Raw genomic sequence first — 14,744 nt, forward strand, 5'->3', positions numbered from 1 at the left:
TTAGGATCCCAAGGCAACTGTGCAGGGGTCTTTTCAATATTAGAGGAGGCTCTTCAGAGGAGGAGGTGGAGATAGGAAAGGACTTTAGAAGACAGCCCACGCTTAGAGGTCTCAGTGCCACTCCCCCTTGTTGCAGGAGCCACCGTCTGCCATGGGGAGTGAATGTGAGGACCAGGAGTCCACCAAGTGGCTGGGTGCTGTGGTGGAAAACTGGCTTTTGCATTTACCAGCTGCCTTCGTCAGCTCAGGCTGCTGTAACAAAAACACCACAGACTGGAGGGCTTAAACAGCAGACATCTATTTCTGGAAGTTTGAAGTTGGAAATCAGGGTGCCAGCATGGTTGGGTGAAGTCCCTCCTCCTGGCTTGCAGAGAGCTGCCTTCTTACTGGCCTCTCCCAGCAGAGAGAAGGAGCTCCGTGCTCTTCACACCCTGAGAAAGGCACCAATCCCACCACGGGGGCTTCTTCATCATGACGTCATCTAACCCTAATTACCTCCCAAAGGCTCACCTCCAAATTCCATCACTTTAGGGAACAGGGCTGTGACATATAAATTTGTTGGAGACACAAACTAAAAAAGCACCGACTGTGCTATCTTGGGCAAATTGCTTAACCTCTCTGAGCCTCCACTTTCCATCTGTAATATGGGATCATAATCCCGCTGCCTGCAGGCCTGTTGTGAGGATGAGGGGACCTGCCACATATACAGTGCCCTGTGCATGGGCAGAGCTGGCTTGGAGGTATGTGTTTGTTTCTACAGACCATTAACCATCAGGATCCTCAGGAACAAGAAACCCATCCTCCACTCAGCTTCAGAAGACCCACAGGATAAATGTGTCATGGACAGAAGAAATCCAGAGAAATAAAACGTATCCATATTTGAGAGGGGGCAGTGTGGGATGAAGCCGCTGACAGTGTGAATTACTATTGATTTCATCATCGTTGCCTTCCCCAGAACAAAAGGCTCCGGAAAGCACAGTGGTTCCAGCCCCGGCCAGTGGCATCCCGGGGCGTTTCCAATTATCTCGAAGTGTGTTACAAAACCCTCATCAAAGTTAACTCCAATTTTCTCTAATTTAAAATGCCACCATTCTCAGTCACCAGCATTTTGGCAGAGAGGTGCCATGGAATCGTGCTGCGGCAGAGTCAGCCTGCTGTTTCTTGGGTACCTGTTCTCCCATTTTCCCTCACTCACGAGTCTCTATATTTTGAGGTAGGGATGTGCCCAGTTAAAAACTCTGCTTCCCTAACTCCCTTACAGCCCGGTGTGGCCACATGACCTGAGAAGGAGACAGGAGAAACTCATAGGGAAGGACTTCTGGAAAGTTCCTTGAAAGAGAGAAAAGACAACTGGAAAAAGAGCCACTTGCTTTACCTATTTCCCCTTTCCTGCTGCCTGGAATGTGGACACGATGTCTGGAGCTGCCGCAGGTACTTTGAAACAGAGGCCAGACACCAAATGCTGGGAGTGCAGAGCAGGAGGAAAACAGCCTGTGCCCCAGGTGGTCAGATGCGCCTCCGATGATCACGAAGGTGCCAGCCTATCCAGTACTTCCTGCACATCAGAGGGGAAACCTTTATGCATTTAAGCCAGTTATTTGTGTTTTCTGTTAGGTGCAGCCGAACCTGATCCTAATGTATATCCTTAGTTACTAGAGGCTGATGACTGTGCAAGAGGAGCTCTCGGTCCCCGGGTACCAGCCCATTCTTGGCAGGAGACACAGGTGGCCAGTGGGGAGGAAGGAGGCATAATGTCAGAGTGCAGGATGAAGGTACAACAGCACCTTGTGGCTAGTACCCACCCATCCTGGTGAGTGCTAGACCTGAGGTGAGCGATCCATCTGTCCCCATCTCACCTTCAGGAGACCTCCAGCCTGAGGCAAAATCTAAGTGTGGCGGGGAAGGGGGCAGACTGCTGCCACAGGAGAAGATCAGAAGTCAAAGTAAATGCTGGCTCAAGTCCCACCTCTGACTCTGACCAGCTGTGTGACTTTGGGCAAGCCACTTAACCCTTGAGCCTCAGCTTCCAGCTCTGAAAAATGAAAAAATCAAAGCGACACTTGCCTCAAAAAACTACACAGATAATGTAAATAAAGTGCCTGGAATTCAACCCTCAGAAATGACAGCTGAGTTATGAATCGATATTATTTTCAGAGAGAGGTCTTGGGGCAATGGCACATCCTCTGTCCATAATTGCAGGGGGTAGAAAGGTTTTGCCTGAATGGCATTAGTCTGTTTCTTCCCAGATAAACTGTAATGAGCTTTAGTGCCATGAAGCTCCTAACCACCTGAGAACTGAAACAACCGGGAGGCAGTGGCTTCACCACAACCTTGCTGTGTGGCCTCAGGCAAGTCAGCACCTCTTTCTGAGCCTCAGATTCCCCACCCATGAAACAAGGATGCCAGATTCTGTCTTGAGCCCCTTCCAGGATCAAAGTACAGAGAACCCATGAACACAGGGAGCCTGGAGAACCTAGACTGAAACAAGCAATTCACCTGCTCTGCTTGTACCTGCTGCCGATTTGGTCCCCAGCCTCCTGCCCCTGCTAGGCATTCTCACATGTTCTTTCCTATTGTATTCCTATCATTTCAAAGACCTCATTCATGATGAAGCATCATTTCTGCACACGCTGAGGCTGGATCTGAGGACTGGGGCAGGAAGAGATTGGAGAGAGCAGCCTGGCTCCCTTCACGTGAAACTGATGTAAAAACTCAGTGATGCAAATCCAATAAATTGGAAGATTGTTGCTGGATAAGAATCACTAGGAAATACAAATAATCTTGTTCATCTTAGTCTCTGCATAGATGATTGGAAGGAAATATGCTGAGTGCTTGGCCACTGAGCTTGAGGCCTAACTCGTATATTTAACACACATCATTAATTTAGTCCTGTCTGTAAGATTCCCCTAAGGTAAGCACTCCCATCCTCATTCTGTCAATGGGATGAAGGCATATAAATAGGACTTTATATTATGACTTTAATATATATACACATATATATATATATATACACACACTTATATAATCTATATTATATAATATAGATTTATATTTTTTAAATATTTTTATTTGTATATATTTACATAATATTTTAATATAAATCTATTTAAATATATAATAATATATATGACTTTATATTACATTATATATATGACTTTATATATTATGACAGTAACATTATATATTTCGCTTAAATTAAGGTCATGGGGACAATAAACAGCTGAGCCAGGATGCTGACCTCGATCTAATCTAGGTCATTATCATCACACAGTATCTTGAGGCCTAAAAGAGAAACAACAGCAGGCGGGATGAAGGCAGGCAGGGATGACTGGAATGTGGTCCCAGAGCCAGCTGCCGCTGGCTAGCTCTGTGACCGTGGGGCAGTCACAGATTTTCTCTCTGCCTGTGTTTTCTCCTGTGTGTCAAAGGTGAGCCCTGGAGAGATCAGTGCCACACTCCATGCCAGTCTGTCTCCAAGATGCCAGATGCCCCCAGCTCACTCCATACTCAGTATATACCAGGGCCGCCAGGGGGAGAGCACACAGCCGTGGAGGCAGCACCCTGCTTGGGAACCTGTGGAGGGACAGAAGGCTGAGGACCTTGACGTTGCACAGCTTCCTTTCCCTGCCCGCCGTGATCATCTCCAGAACCCCTTGGGTCCTCCTGGGTTCCCCAACCCAGGCAGGTCTGCTTACACACCTGAATGTGTAACCTTGACTATTTGGGATAACTGGGGCATCTTTTATTTGTCCACCCCAACTCCCATTCTTTTAGAGACTCTCTCCATCCAGTAGTTTTGTTAGGGGGTGGGGACCAGGTGGGGACCCCCCCACCCCCCCAACCCCCCACTTGCATTAACGTTTACCTGCATCAACCACGCAGTGCCAAATGATGTAACTGCTCTGTGGCATCCTGTGAGACTTTTGCAACATATAGACAGTGTTGTAAAAAATTTAACAGTCTGACAATTGACACCCGAACTCCTTTGGATTCACCAATGAATCTGATGCCCACGTGTTGCCAAAAGCATTTATTATCTCATAATTTGATTTACTTTTTTCTGTGCTGCTCCCAGTGCCTACAAGTAGGGGCAAAATGGCTGATGTCTCCAGATGCCACAGAGGCTAATAAAGCTTGCTGTGCTCCCAGCATGCTCTCTGCTGTCAGAAACCGGCAATTAACTTAATAGGGTTCTTGAAATGGAGTCGATCCGGGAAATGTGGCATGTGTTGACACTCTCCCGCTGATCCAAGCAGCCTCCCACCATTGACTTGCAGGGTCTGTTTGCTATTTGAATTATTTAGGAGCTTGTTATGTGAATTAAAAAGCAGCACTTTGCAGCATTAAGTCTAATATTTTATGATCTTCAATTGATTAGGTGGGCTTTCAGGATTACATGGAAAGGTTACGATAAAACACGCCTCAGACAGGCATCTCTCGCCAGTCTACTTTGCTTTTCAAAAACTTAGATGAAAACCCAAAAGGAGCCTGCTCCCTTTCCCTTCCAAGTGAGTCTTCTGTAACCTGTTTTGGACCATCAGACAGTTTTTCAACCCCAGAAACCAGGTGCCCTGGGTTCTCAAGACCAACGGAGGCTGGTCCCCCATTTCCTACCTTTCTTTTGTCTTTCTTGGCACGGAGATGGCAGTGATGCCTGCAGGGACCACATCCCAAGCCTGAGCCTGCAAACGGAAATCCCTGCTGTGGGTTCCCAGCCACTCACTTGGACCTGAATGGGCACCACTGCCATGCCTGCCCTTGGCCAAGGGTGTGTATAGCTCACCTCCTCTGATATGAGTGCCAATTCATGCTTTCCTTACCCTGCCAGCTGCTACCACCCTCTCCCCTGGCCTATGACAATAGTTTTCCACTGGGCTTCTCCCAACACTCCAATTCCAACCCACCCTACACTCTGCAGCCAAAGAGATTTTTCTAAAACCCAGCTCTGGCTATGAAGTCCCCCTGTGCTCAAAAACATTCAATGGCTCCCCATTGCCTATTGAGTTGAGTATATACTCATTAACCTGGCCCCAGCCTCTCTTTCTGGCCTCATGTTCTATTGCTCCCACATGAACCAACCAAACTGAGCTACTTATTATTCATTAAAAACACTCCCTGTTATCTCAACTCTCAGGCTTTGCTCACAGCATTCACTTGGTGAATTATGCTTCCCTTCCTTACCTACTGAAACTCTACTAGTCCTTGATAAAGAAATGAATAAATAAGCACATAGAGCTTGCTATGTTCCAAGTACTTTAAATATTGTTATTTAACCCTCATAATACTCCCATACAGTATGTAGCTTTCTCATCTCCATTTTATAGATGGTAAAACTGAGGTTCAGAGAAGTTAAGTATCTTCACTCAGCTAGCTGGGATTCAAAACCAGGTAGACGAAGCTCAGCCCAATTCCACTTCCTTGGGAAAGCCATCCCTGCCTCTCTCTAAGCGGCCTCTTTCTCGTTGGAGGTTTGCGGCTTCTGCCCTTCCCATGGCACTGACTTATTCACACTGCCAGTGGAGGGACACAGGCCTCTTCACCCCAAGGCTGTCACCTTAGGACAGCTGGGCTTGTATCATCCCAGGGCTTGGGACCAGAGTTTGCAAAAGTAGGTGTTGACACAAGTTCACTGTCAATCTGACCACGGGTGGTTCCCCACCCAAAAGTCATAGCCCCTGGAAGACTGTTTACTGGGCCCTATTGCATTTCCGAGTAGCAGAAGGAGGCACTGTGAGCTACCCAGGGAGCAAAAGTGCCCACTGTAAAGGGAGGATGACTGGCAACTGAATCTAGGTACCACCTCGTTAACCATGAAACCCTGGGGCAAAGAGTGAACTAACCTCACTGAGCCATGGTTTTTCTCACCTGTAAAATGGAAATGAGAGCAGTCCTCATTCTGTAAGGAAATGATCAAAATTATACTTCATCAAAAGCACTTAGGACACATGGTCCCTCGCACACATTAAGGGCTTAGGAAAAGTTGCCTGCCATGACCCTTGGATTGACCAAAGCTGGAAGCTCCGACTCACCTCCTGCTGCTCTGGGACCCTGGACCTCGTACCTCTCTGCCTTCACTTCCTCACCTGGAACATGGGCCATTTAACACTCATCTCAGGATTATGGGGAAGGATTTAATGAAATAACAGAAGAGCCTGGAACAGAATAGACATTCAATATACTAGTAATAATACATTATTATTTTTAATTTAATAAACTTTATCAAAGGTTGAGAATTTTGATTTTTTTCCCAGAAGATTATAAAGACAGTCCCTGATCCCTGAAATTAACATCTCACTATCACCAGTAACAATTGCTGGGTTTTATTCTTTAAGGCAGTAAAGTCCTAATGTTGGGAAGACTCTAAAATATGTGCAAACTCTTGTAGGAATGTATGTAGGTGTATGTATTAGGTAGAAGTTCTATAAAATTCTACATATGTCAGAATAAGCTGACTGCTAGCTGCGGTAACAACCCCAAAATCTCAATGGCTGAATACAACATATCACAGTCAAGTAGGCTGATAGGGGGCAGGCAGTAAAGGGCAAGGTTCTACTGGTGTGGGGTCCCCATTTTCCACAGGTGGCTTCCAAGGTCACCCTGAGCATTGACATTTAGTTGGCAGATGGAGGAGAAAATGAGCATGAAATGTCTTACAATAATGGTAAGAGCCAGTGCTGGACTATATACATACTCCTGCCCGTCATCCACTGGCCAGAACTCAGTCACATGAGGCCCCTTTCCACAAGGGAGTCTGGGAAATGTAGTCTTCTTGTGTACCCAAGCGGTAAGGAAACTTGTTTGGAGAACACATTGCACAGCCTTTCAAAAAGGACTTGTACAGTGGTGGGAAAGGCAAGGGATGAAGAAGAAAAATAAGTACCATTTTCTTTATGTACATTATTTACTTTATCCTCGCTATTAGTAATAGGTTTTTATTTTATATCCACTTTATACATAAAATGACTTCATAACAATGGATTTTTACTATCTCTGACCACTTTGTCATTTAAGTAAAAGTAAATTCAACTTCTGGGAGCAGAATTAGGTGTGGGTTGATCATGGAGGGGAGCCAAGTCAACGCTATCTGTCCTCACACCACCACGGCCCCCCGACATGCTGTTTCACACCTCAGAGGTGTAGTCCTGGGGAAAGGAGAGCAGATCCCCCTGCCTCGTGCTGTGCAAAAGGCCAAGGTGTGGACTTCATGCTCTTACACAAAAGCAGCAAGCTGGTGGGTGGACAGGTGAGGGGTGGAGAAAAATCAGTCCTCAGCTATTCAGCAGAGGCATTGTGTGGGTACTGGACCCCCAAGACCGAAGAGAGGTGAAGGATGTAAAAGCATCAACGCTGGGAAAGTGGGGCACTCATAGAAAGATGCAGCTAAAACCCAAACTTCAGAAGCAGAAGGGCAAAGAGGCAGACCCCATGGTCAGACTAGCGCCAGGTCCTGGGAGCCGCAGATGTCAGGACTGCAGTTAGTCAGCAGGACGTCGTTCGGAGCCCTGCCCCTCCTTTCATTTGCCCCAGTTGTTTCAACTCTCTGTTTCTCAGCCTGTAAAATGGGGGGCTGTAGGAGCACCATGGGGTTTAACACATCTAGCACCAAGCACAGGCCTGGCACAAAGCCATCTCCAAGGCCTTCGAACACAGTACTCTTGAAAAAAAAAAGACCAAAAAAGTAACAGACTTGATTCTCTAACCATCAGCATCATCAGAAGAAACACCTCATTTATAGCCAATTGTTTTACAATGAAAGTAATCACCTCTTCATGTTTCATGGGCTATGCATCCTGATCTTTAAGGTAGGTCAGTCACCTGCCACCCACCCCATGGTGCTGAATGCACACTTTACAGGGGACCTGCCCTGTGCGTTATCATCCTTAATGCCCACAGTGGCCCTTGGAAGCAGGGAGAGCTGACCTCATTACCCCATTTATGGACAAGGAAATGGCGACTCCCCAGGAGCTGCAGTTAGCCAGCCACAGTTCTGGGGCTCCAAGCCAGGCCCTGCAGCTCTAAGCGCAGGATGTTTTGGTGAAACCAAAGGGACTCAGCACCCTTTTGGCTGTCTGAGGACTGGCACCTGAGCACCAGGACAATCAGGCAGAGACCTTAAACAGGACAGGGGTAAGAGCATGTGCCCTGGAACCAGACTCTGTGCATTCTAGTCCTGGCTCTGCCACTCACTAGGCCAGAGACTGTGGGAAGGACACTTTCTCTGGCTTATCTGTAAAATGGGGATGGTGTTACTTCCTGCCTCCTAGGGTGCTGTGACAAGTTAAAGAGCTAATGACCTGTGTACAGCAATTAGAACAGAACCTGGTGCATAGAACCATATGCATCACCACAGATATTCTATGCAGACTCTATCCTCTATCCACCAGACTTCTTGTTTGCTTCTGAGGTTCTGTGCCCCCAACAGCTGAAGCTGTATCTTATTCATCTTGGAGACTAGGCCAGAGGGACAATGCAATGTGGAGGTTGGAAGTGCAGGCTCTGGTTCGGAATTCAGTGCCATCACTCCCTAGCTATGTAGTCCAGCCAGCTCTGTGTCATCTCTGAGCCTGCTTTCTCCTGCATAAAGGGGGATAATAATAGAACCTGTTTCAGAGTGCTGTACTTTGTTAAGTGATGTAATGCACATGAAGCACCTAGAACACTTCCTGGCATGGGAAGTGCTAAGCAAAGTGCTAGCTGTTATTGTCATCTGTGTCCCTGGCACCATCGCTGTGTCCAATCCAATGGTGCTTGACTACTGGTTTTGGAACATGAATGAATGCGATCTTAAACTTCTTGTTCTCTGGATAGCCAGAGGTCTTCAAATTGTCTCCCAAAGATATGACTCTGGCATGGAAGTTGGCCACCAAGGAGGTCACCATGTCTGAGATACTCATTGTTTATAATGACCTGACTGAGTAAATAAATAGTGTGAGATGGGGAACCAGGCCAGGCCTTCCAGAAATACTCCGTCCCTGGCTCCAGCCTGAGCCTGGAGACACCTCGACCCTAGCCAGTTGACTCATCACCCCAACATGAGCTGAGCTGCTGAGGCAGCCCCACCCAGCCTCTGTCGGCCCTTCCTGGCTCCTTTAGATGGTCTGGCAAGCCCAGCAGGAGCCAGTCTAAACCAGCTGGCTCTGGGGAAGAGGAAAGGCAGGTGTGAATCTGTGATTAATGCCAACAAGGGGCAATCAAAAGAACAGAAATGCTCTGGCCTTTTCTGTTGAAAAGGGGGGTTGAGGAGCTGTAGTCACTGGGGGAAGGGGAGGCACTGAAGGGCAGTAGCATGAAGGTGAGATTATTGCACTGCTGGGTGGAAGTATATGGGGTTCCTGGGCTCTGGCTGGCCTGGAATCAGCAGGGCCCTCAGTTAGAGAAGAAACTAAGGCTGGAGACAAAATCAGGACGTCCCTGAATCACCGCCCAGGATCAGGGAGCCAAGGCAGCAGCTCCCAGAGACGGGTTCTAGCCTCAGGGTCAAAACTGTTCGGGGGTAGAAAAAGTGACACTGAGAGAAGTCTCTAGTTGTCTTTCACCATTTAGAAAATTGTTGGTTTTTTTTTTTTTTTTGAAAATATAAGTTCCATGCTGACAATTTCACTTACTAAACAGTAGAACTAGACACTTGGATATGATGTTGTCCAATCACTTTCATGACTATGTCAGAGGATGTGACCACTTATCCAGCTACAGTATTCACTGAGCATCTATCTGTTCCGTGCCGGCACCAGTTGGCTCTGGGGTGCGTTCCCTTCCATGGGACTGACATTCTGGGGAGGAGACAGACAATAAACACTATGCAAATAGCGAAAAATATTCTTTCAGATGAGGATAAATACTACAAAGAAAACACAGAACTTTGTGACAGTGGTGGGGAGTGAGGGGAAGTGGTCATGAAAATCTCTCAGAGGTGACAGCTAAGCTGAAGCAGAAGCCATGACATCAACAAGGAAAAAGCTCGGCCTGCAGGTGCAAAGGCCCTGAGGCAGAGACTCCTGTAGGGAGGTCCAAGAAAAGGGAAAAGTGTATGTGGCTGAGACAGAGTGAGCCCTGTTTACATTTTTAGGCACTTCACTTTGTGCCAGACACCATTCTAAGCACTTGACTGGTAACTCATTAAATGCCCTTAAGGACTCTTGAAGGTAAGGTTCCATTTATTAACTGCATGTAGGTTGTGGAAACTGAGGCCAGAGAGGTTAAGTAACCTGCCCAAAGTTACTCACTGCAGACAGGGCAGGCAGGATTCCAAGCCTGGCATTGGGAATCCGGAGGCCAGCAGAGCAGATCCTAGGCCACAGCTAGGAGGCACAGCCCCCGCGGGCCCCAGAAAGGAGTTCGGATTTGGTTCAAGCGCAAAGGGAAGTGATCGGGTCCCACAGTATGTTAGCGGCCCGTTTAGTGATGACTGAGCCCTCGCCGTGTGCCAGGAGCCAGGCTCCGTCCCAACGTCTCTCGCCTGACTGCCGCCCGCCCTCAGACCAAAACCGCCCTTCCCGCCTTCCCCGCCCGCCCCCTCGGGCTTCCCTCCGCAGCGTCTCCCTTCCTGCCCACTTCCCGGGTTTGGGGGCGAGAACTGGCGCTCTGGGCTCCCATCGGCGCTGGGCTCCGTCCCTCTGACAGAGGGCGAGACGGGGCTCGCAGGCCGCCCCCTACACCCCCCGCCCGGCAGCGCCGCCTCCTCCGGGAGCCCTCTGGGTGTGCTGTCACAGTAGGTTAACCTATTATCCGAACGCCCGGGACCACCAGCCCACCCCGGGGAACCCTTTTTGCCGTCACTCCGCCGCGAACATCCAGCGCGGTAAGCCGGTCCCTGCGTTCCGCGGTGCCCACTCTGACGCCTGCGGGCACCTCCGCTCGAGCGAGCCCCGAGCTCCGTGACCCCCGCGTGCCAGCCCCGAAACCCAGCGGCCCGGGGATTCCCAGCCTCGGGGTGGCGCTGCCTGATTGGCAGGTCTCCCCTTAGCAGGGTAGGGGGCTGGGGAAGGGCTGTTGTGCACAATTGCTGTTTTCACTCCTGCCATCATTAATTCAGCTATTGACGGAGAAAGGAGGGTCCGCCGCGGCTTTGTGTCACGCACTCACTGTAATTTACTTGAGAAGAATTAAATCACAATTACCTCCCATTCGTTTTGCATAAAACGAGCTGTAAAGAGTCTGCAGTCGCAGAGTACTTGAAAGGACAACAGCACCATTGTTGCCACATTAGAGCAATATTTCTCCATTTGAAACTTAAAACATTCGAATTAGCAGCTTTGTTTAACTACGGTGGCCCACAGATAGGCAAGACTGACACCCCACCTCAGACTCCAGACATTACAGTTAACAAGCGTAATTTTCATTCATTTAAGTCTAGACCGATCTTTTAAAATCATTGCATTTATTGCACAAATGTACCTCCCAAATTTTGGGGAGGAAAATGTAATCTTTTATTTGCTACCTAGCGCAGTTGATACATTACCTAAATGCCCTGAAAATTCTCTCACTGGAGCTAAAATCAGAACTAACTGTAATTAGCTCACTTGAGATTTGTGTGAATGGCCACAGAAATCACCCTGCTCTTCAAAGTTACTTCTGTTCTCACTTGCTCCCCTTTTCAGATATGGTAGCCATGTAAATATGACTGATTGACTTTTAAATCAAGATTTTCAAGATTTATTTAAAATATCCAATTCTGCAAAATTACATCACTGTAAACCTGTGTGTTCAGCAAATTTGAAGCCAGCCTGGATTTTTAACAACTTCTGTAAAAGTAAACTGCAGCTTTGAGTGAGCTATAGTTTCCATTAACATTAGTAGTTTTTCAGTAACAAAACATAACTGTTCAATTAAGCTTGGATATTAAAAAGAACCCAGTTACTAATTGCAAAAAGCCTTGAACAACCAGGTAGAACAGCAAATTAAAAAATGCAATTGGTGACACTGAGTTATGTGCAGGGAGATTCACATGGAATAGCTACTTTAAGCAAGGAAAATGAAGAGAAGTGACAGAAAATAAGGTTGAAATAGAAAAGGTGAAGGAACAGACAAATAGAACTGCTTAAATCTGAATGGTAAAAACCAAACTGAAATGCAGATTTAGTGCAGGGAATAATTAAAATGTGAAATAAGAAAACTCTATAGCCTAGGAAAACAAGTCAGAGAAAGACTAAGAATGCATTTGCTATTATTAATGGTGTACTTTCCTAATTTTAAAAACTGCATTTTATAATTGAAGTATTATTAGTATTGTAAGAGTTTGTATTTTTTTAAAGAAGGAGTGAAAGCTGATGGATTATTATTTTTTAATTGATGGCCTTTTCCTTTAAAGAAAATAATATTTTATTGTGTTCCCTTTTATCTGTTTAATGTGTATGAAAATTCAAATGTTTGATTTTATTTTCAGTGACTTAAAAATTTCTTAAAGTAATTTTTCCTTCATTCTTTAGGAGAGAATAAATGTTTGGCTCCAGCAGAAAACAAATTACAAACGGAACAAAGCAAGGACTCGACTCTGTTTTCATGACTGGGTTTTTGAACCATAATCCGTAGAAGTGGGGAGGAAAGGATTCATCAGGCAAATGTAACAAAGTCCCTGATCTATATGCCTATTCTGAGATCACCTCCTAGAACATCCGCAACATTTTGGGTTCCAGCCTAAGCTATGAATTCCTTCGGAACAAATCAAATGTCTTTAAAGAATATTTCCGTTTGAAAAGGAATTAAGCTCTCCTGAAAGAATTTTAAAGGTTGTGATATTCACAGTCTGATAAAGCAGCACCTTTAATGAAATTCTAATTAGCAATTTCATGCACTTTGCTATTAGTCATATCAGATTAGTGCACATTTTCACAGCCTTCCTTTAATTAAGTGCACTTATTCCAAGTTTCAAACACTTTCCTTATAAGATGAAAACTGTGCTGAAATGTTATTTAGTAAACAGAGGAAGTGTGAAAGTGTAGGTGTGCGTGTGTACAGGGGCAGACGTTTTTAACTGTCTACAAATTTTTTTACATGTATAGAGTTGGTGAACTCAGATTTACATCCCTTCTTTCTTGTAGTCTTAGTGTTTGTTCCCTTGGTATTTCTAAGGGACCTATTCAAAACCTAAACCCAAATGTACATCATGTGTACTTTTGCTTAAAATGTATTTTCTGTATGGGTATATCTGTGGGAGGATTTTTTTATTAAAACACCTTTTCTGTATGTACATCTGCATGTATGTGTGTGTGTGTGTGTGTACGTATGTAGGCAGAAAGAGAGGAAGAGAGATATTATAAAATATACAATACCTAGTTTTTTAAATCTCTGCAGAGCAATGAGCAAGTATGTGCCCGGACAATATCCGCACCCCTGTCACCTTTCGCAGGCACCTCCTTTCCTTTGAAAACAGCAGTAAGATTTCATTGGACCTTGTAAATTTCATTCTGAAGCCGGAATAAGGAGCTGGCAGCTAGCTTGGTGAGCTGGAGCCACGGAGTGTGGGATATTATCCTTCATTTCAGACTCGACTTCTCCACTGTGAGAGCCCAGCAGTTAATAAGCCAGTCTATTCCAGGCAAAGGAGGACTTATCTGGTGGGTTCACATCCCACAAACCCCTGAATCCCCCCATCATCCCTCCCTCCTAGGCTGCTGGAGGGTTGCTCCAATTCAGGGAGATTGTATTGTCTGGGAATCAACCTGATATTATCTGTTGCCTTTTGTCAAGAGGAAATTTTTGTTGCATGTTTTGCTCAGAGGTTGAAACTTGTAATATGTTAACTAATTACTTGCGTCTCTAACACATGTTCTCGTGTTGGTGTCATTCATTTATACTGTAACATTTTTGACATTTTTAGATAATCTCTTGGGACTCCTGGGCCTCTTAGCAGTTCCCTCCATGAAAAGTGCTTGCCTAATGATTACTGACTGACATCTCAATAAACAGCAATGTAGGAGTGGGGTGCATCTATTGAAAAGTTCTGGGATGTGTGTGTGTGTGTGTGTGTGTGTGTGTGTGTGTGTGTGTTTTAATTCATGGTCCACTTTGTCAAGTCATGTGTGAGCCATAATTTAAGCTAATAATTGCCAGACATGAATTCAATGAAACATTGGTGTCTACACTTAAAAAAAAAAATCGTCCTGAATTTTAATGCATTCAGAAAACGTTTGCCTAGGGCCAGGCTGGGTCCAACACGCATATGGAAGCACTTTAAAAGTGATAAATGATTTGGAATCTACCCTGTCTACTGGTGTGCTTCTCAGGAAAGAAAATTAGAGCTAACAGGTGTTAGATAGGGAATGCTGGGGCATTTTAATAGAATTGTCAAAATGTTGGTACCAGATGTTGACATTAATGCACACAACTCGGAACATAATGCCGGGCCGCCATTTAAATGATTATTTGTTTAAATTTCAAGTCGCCAGCAGGAAATCCTTACTTTGTTCAGCACCTTTCTCTCCACACCATCCCCCTGCTCTTTCCCCTACCATTTGCATCAAAGCGCAGTGGCTGCTCAGCTCACATATGCATGCTTTAAATAATCCATGCCTGTCAAATTTCATTTTTTCTTTTCAGATCATACTCATCACATCCCCATCCTTGCCAGCCGTGAAGTCTGCCTCAATGTACTCGTTTATGAGAAAAAAATGATTTAAATACTGCCAGTTACAGGATAATTAATCTTTGAACTACTCGGTAACTTCAAATGTATATACCAAATAATCTGCATGAACTTGTAATTACTGTGTATTTATACGATATTTTCCATGTAATCACCAAGTTGT

At 45.7% G+C, this 14,744-nt stretch overlaps 1 long non-coding RNA gene across 1 annotated transcript; it reads left to right on the top strand.

Moving 5' to 3' along the window:
• The first annotated feature begins 10,455 nt into the window (after positions 1–10,455).
• LOC140850550 (uncharacterized) lies at positions 10,456–13,763 on the top strand. Its single transcript, XR_012133483.1, has 2 exons — positions 10,456–10,798; positions 12,426–13,763. It is a non-coding gene; the product is annotated as an uncharacterized lncRNA (long non-coding RNA).
• The last annotated feature ends 981 nt before the right edge of the window (positions 13,764–14,744 follow it).

The sequence above is a fragment of the Manis javanica genome, chromosome 7 (assembly GCF_040802235.1).
Source record: "Manis javanica isolate MJ-LG chromosome 7, MJ_LKY, whole genome shotgun sequence".
NCBI lineage: Eukaryota > Metazoa > Chordata > Mammalia > Pholidota > Manidae > Manis > Manis javanica.